The sequence below is a fragment of the Carlito syrichta genome, unplaced genomic scaffold (assembly GCF_000164805.1).
Source record: "Carlito syrichta isolate Samal-C Ts95f unplaced genomic scaffold, Tarsius_syrichta-2.0.1 Scaffold307978, whole genome shotgun sequence".
NCBI classification, from domain to species: Eukaryota; Metazoa; Chordata; class Mammalia; order Primates; family Tarsiidae; genus Carlito; species Carlito syrichta.
Genome location: NW_007252074.1, coordinates 5852 through 11812, shown reverse-complemented (window position 1 = coordinate 11812; position 5961 = coordinate 5852).

The window sequence follows — 5961 nt, the reverse complement described above, 5'->3', positions numbered from 1 at the left end:
AGGAGGAGGAGGAGGAGGAGGAGGAGGCAGCAAAGCCTCTGAGAGATGTGGTACTATGTCAATCTACAATCTGATTGGTATCCCTGAAGTGCAAAGGGAAACTGAGAACACCATGGAACAAACATTCCATGAAGTCATCTGAGACAACCTCCCACATCGCACTAGATCCCTCAGTATTATAGACTCTAAGACTATCCAAGTCTCTGTAAAGTTCATGATTTTGAACTTTAAAGTTCTTGATTTTGAACTGTAAAGTTCACGAACTTTACAGAGTACTGGAACTCAGTACTGAAACTCAGTACCATATTTCTCACTTTACAGAGTACTGGAACTTTACAGAGTACTGGAACTCAGTACTGGAACTCAGTACCATATTTCTCACTAATAATCAGACCTTGAACAATTATCATAATACTATAAAAAAGGGATTGACAGTAGTGGGAACTGCCAGGGTAGGACAGTGGGGCGCATCTTATCAATAAGCGTATCTGATCTCAAACTGGGTGAAGTGGGGACCAAAGTGAGGCCCAAACTTTACCTACACAATGACCATTTGTATACCTAACCCCGAATTTTACCACAGAACTTTAAAATAAAAAAAAATAAGAAAAAAAGGTAGTCAGATGCTCTAAGGTTTAATTCTATGTGCTCTAGATATTTGAATATCCATTTGATTATTCAGTCTTCTTGTTAAACATGGCAAAAATCAGTTCTAGGGCTCAGAAATGCTCAAACTTCATTGTGAAGAAACATCATCTGAGATACTTGTTAAACATACAGATTTTGCATAATTCCAGATTGTAACTCAGTAATATTAACAGCTAACACCTATGGTGTCCTTAGTGTTGCTAGGTGCAGTGCTAAGCTCTTGACATGGATTTAATCCTTAAAACAATCCTATGGATTTGGAATAATTACCAATAGAAAATTGAAGGCTCAGAGAGCTTAAGTACTTGTTGTCAGTTGTACAACCTGTAAACAGGAATTTCAGGATTTAAATCCAGTAGCCTGATTCTAAAATACTTGCTTAACTTATAAAAATCAATACATCTGGGACAGGGCCTTGTAATTTGCATTTTTAAGACTCCTAGAAGGCATCTCATATAGTAAGTCAGTGGAATGCACTGTGAAAAAAATTGATAGGTCATGGATGTTTTTCCCCATTTCTGGAAGACTGGTCAGAATGAAGTATATGGCAAGGAGGGTATCTCTCCATGGAGAATCTAGAGCAGGTTTGTCTAATAGTACTTTCTGCAATAATGGAAATGATCTGTATCTGTACTGTCCGATAAGCAGTCCCTAGCTATGAAGTACTTGAAATTTGGCTATTGTTATGAAAAGTTGAGTTTTTAATTGTAAATAATTTAAATTTCAATAGCCACATGTGGCTGATAGCTACCACATTGGGCAGCATACAACTAGAACTTCAGAGATACAGAGAACTTGTGAAGTTAGTGATTGGTTGAACTTAGGTCACTTATATTACTTTGAGATGTGTATATATATATATATTTTTAATTTTTTCTATTAAAAAATAAAGAGGTGTTCAGAAAATAAGTGTTTTGCGCTATCCTGGTCATGTACTATTGATGCTGGCCCCCACTCCCATGACACTAAGGTACATTTCTGCTCTCATAGTTTTCTAAAAAACTCAACATTCTCAAATTAGTTCTACCTTTCTCTCACCTGTCATTAATTGATTGCAATGCTTCATAGCATAAAGATTACATATCCCCATTTCATGTTTCCAGTTAGATTTCATTTCAATTTTAAACACATTTTAATTATATTACTAGGTATAATAATACTGATTATAGCCGGGCTCAGTGGCTCAGTCTGTAATCCCGCGCCTTGGGAGGCTGAGGTGAGTGGATTGCCTGAGCCTGCGGGTTCGAGACCCGCCTGGGCAACTTGGTGAGCCTTCATCACCACAATAAATCAAAAAATTAGCTGGGTGTGATAGCCTGCGCCTGTAGTTCCAGCTACTTGGAGCCAGATTAAAAAATGCTTTTATAGGAATCAATTAGGGGAGGAAAGAGCAGAGTTAAAAACAACAACAACACACACACACGGGTAAATGAGTTAGTGCAGATACTAGCATGAGAAAAAGAGGAGAGATATTTGTAAATCAACATCTGATTCAAAAGGGAAGAATGGCCAAAATACCAAAATTGTTTTAAGTTTATTGCAAATGGTAAGAAAAATAGTGATAACTTTATCATTATATTTGAATTGACTGGTCTAGATAGGACCATTTTTGCAAAACTACCAGATTTCTAGAGTTTCATAGGCTAGGATGCTTGAAAAATAAACTTAGGTGGCACGCAGCACGGTAAACTAGAGATCCAAGTAAATGCAAAGAATTGAGGCACACAAAAAGGTTAAGAAAGAAAGTTTACTTAAATTTAGGTGGTCAGAGCTCACATAAGAATTTATACTTCATTTAAAATTGTATCATGTCATAAAGCCTGGTTAATAAATGGGCTTCCTATACAAGTCTGGTCCCAGATTTCTCAAAATGATTTTGTTAAATTCCAATTTCATGGGATATTATTTAGATATATGTTTCTGTGATTAAATGTGGGAATGAGATGCTAAACAAAAGACTTCACTGAATCTTCAAGGTGCTAGTTTACATTATATACCTCCCATGGGGGATTATAATTTATTGAGTTTTAGAACATTCTGATAAATTTGTGTCTCTGGAACACACTTTGGGAAATATCAATCTAGTTCACTGTCAGTCATATCTTCATTGGATCAGATCCTATAATAAACTTTTTTCCGCTAATAAAGTCCATAATGGTTCACATTCCCTTAATGACTTATCTCCTTCTTAGGTTGTGTTACAACTATTTACCATATTCAGTATGGCAACACACATCTTAGCACACAGATGCAGTTTATGTCCTCCCATTGGCTTGGGTTTAGTGATTTGCTTGGATTATAGAATTAAATTTTGAACCAGAAATTTTTATTAGTGCTTCAAAGCTCTTTTAAAAATCTGTTTTCTATTCATTCAAACCTCATCATAACTCTGTTGCAGATTATTATTCCTATTAGACAGATAGAGAAACTGAAAGTTGGAGGGGTTCTATAACATATCCAAGAACATGCGTCAGCAAGTGGTAAACTCAGACAAGAATCTTTCACTCTCAAGTTTCTCTCATATTGCAACTTCTATTTATGTCATTTAATTTTGTTTCTTTCCATATTTATTGCATGTATGATGGCTGTTTTTCTTTGACAGTACACACACACTTTGGAGTAATCATGGCCAAAATCCAAGTCACAGGTCACATGTTGCTATATAAATATTTGTACATACACATAAGTTTTTCAGATTCTCTTGCCACCTACATGTCTCTAGTCAGCTAAATATGAAGGAATGAGATCTCCTTTGGCTTTCCCATTTTTCTGAGAGTCAGTACTAACTTCCACTTCTTATGCAGATTATTGTTAGTCACCCTTGCCCAAGCTAGGAAAGAGACAGTTAAGAAGAAAATGTTATTGATCATTATGCAGGGTAAAATTAGTTTTTAACTAAATTTGACTTTTTTTAAAATGCAGAGCTGTTATACAACATCTCTTTATATATACTTGAACACTCCCAATTGCACATCCTGCTTTATTTTGAATGTTACTTTTTTCTGGTTTAGAAACTGCTCTGCCTACTGCATTTTTCTTAGTAAAATACAATACATGGTGAATTGATGTATAAATATCAGGGCTGGGCACGATGGCGCAAGTCTGTAATCCCAGCACTTTGGGAGGCTGAGGCAAGAAGATTGCCTGAGCTCATGGTTTCGAGACCAATCTGGGCAACTTGGTGAGACCTTGTCTCTACAATAAATCAAATAATTAGCCAGGCATGGTGGCACCTGCCTGTAGTTCCAGCTACTTGGAAGGCTGAGGCAGAAGGATCACCTGAACCTAGCAGGTTGTGGCTGTGGTGACAGTGAGTGTGCCACTGCACTCTAGCCTGGGCAACAAAGTGAGACTCCGTCTCAATAAATAAATAAATAATCTAGAAAGCAGGTTAGAGTGTGTTTGTTTAAACATGGTAGTCACAAAAATTTCATTTCACTTTTATATAACTCATTTGGATATACTTCTAATTTATGCACATTTATCATTTCTTTATGTTTGTGGTAAACAATTCATGCATATGTAGGTAAAACATTTTTAATAATTTTTAAAAATCTTGATAATAGTTTTTATATAATAGCTTTGCACATACTGAAATCTTTACAAAAACAAAAAGCCAATGAGAAAATAATTTGAAATCAATTTAAAATTAATTAGTGATACCAAATACAATATAATCAACATTCAATTCCAAAGAATTTGTAATCTAAAAAATTCATGGTGATTTCGTCAATCCTCTTTTATTTTTTATTTAGCCAACAACACTAGTTTTGATATAAATAAGGATACCTTTAGATATAGTGTTTGCTAAGTATAGTATATTATATCTTTCCCATTACTTATAAGTAATCAGGCAACCCTCTCGGGTCTCCTCCCGTTCTGGGAACTTTTCTGTCCTCTCAATAAATCCTGCTTTAAAAAAGAAAGAAAGAAAGAAAGAAATCGATCATTACACAATATAGAACTCAGAATTAAGAAAACAACATTTAAGTTGAAGTATCTAGCTATTTGAATATTCATTTTTTAAAAACTGTACATTTATGCTGCCAATGTGTATACATCTGCTTCAACTCTAGGTCAAACTAAATTGGCAATCCAACTCATGTTAAATGGTGTGGTGTAGTTTGATAGAAAATAATAAATATTATCAGAGTTAGAAAATCTTACATTAACCAATTAATTAACAAAAGAAAAAACAAAGCATTAAACAAATTACTATTATAAATTTTAAGAAAACATGTGAAATTGATTTTCATAGTAGTCTCCAAATGTGCCCTTCACCCCACCCCTCACCTCCCCACCAGTGAACCATGATTCCCAATGTTTACCCCCTTGCAGAGCTTGGTCTACTTGAACGTGAGTTGATACTGTGACTTACTTCCGATGTGTTGGAGGCAGTGTAAGCATTTGTGTTTTATTTCCAAAGTTAAATCATAAGTAGATGTGCTTATATCTAGATACCCTGAAATATCAGTTCTAGGAGAAGCCAGTCACCTTGTAAGAGGTCCTGTTACCTTGAAGCCACTGTACTGTGAAGGAATCTTTCCATGGAGAGAGGTAGATGCTTGGTCAGCCTCTAGTTATGTGTGCCATCCAAATCCAAGCACCAGACATGTGAGTGAAGAAGTGGCTTCAGACATTTCAGTCCCAGGGCATACCCTGTAGGGAGGACCCAAGGAATCAGCATAACAGCCAGAATTGAACTCCTGTGGAGCCTTCAAATCATCTTCAATTATGTGAAGCCCAGTGATGCAGTTTTGCCTGATGAGACACAGACAACAAGGAGATACGAGTCACTCTCTGTATTCTAATGGAATTTCTGATCCACACAATTGGGAGTATCACTGCTACATAAATGAATTCAAAAGATGGCCTCTACGTATTGGCTGCTATGTTGTTTATTCTTTACTACAGGATGAGATTTACTAGCTCAAAGCCCACTGGTGCTAAAATCAAATTGTATACATGCAAATTGTTTTTAAAATAGCCCACCAGGGGAAAAAAAATTGCCATTTAGACACTTCCTGATTTGCCTATCCTGAGAAACTTCACCCAATATCTGCCAGCTATAGGTAAGTTTTGTGTTTAAAAGATCCCAAGCTAGCTGTGCTCGGTGGCTCAGCCTGTAATCCCAGCGCTTTGGGAGGCTGGGGTGAGTGGACTGCCTGAGCCTACAGGTTCAAGATCCGCCTGGGCAAGCTGGTGAGACCTCATCTCTACAATAAATCAAAAATCAGCTGGGTGTGGTAGCGCGCGCCTGTAGTTCCAGCTACTTGAAGGCTGAGGCGGAAGGATCGCCAGAGCCCAGCAGGT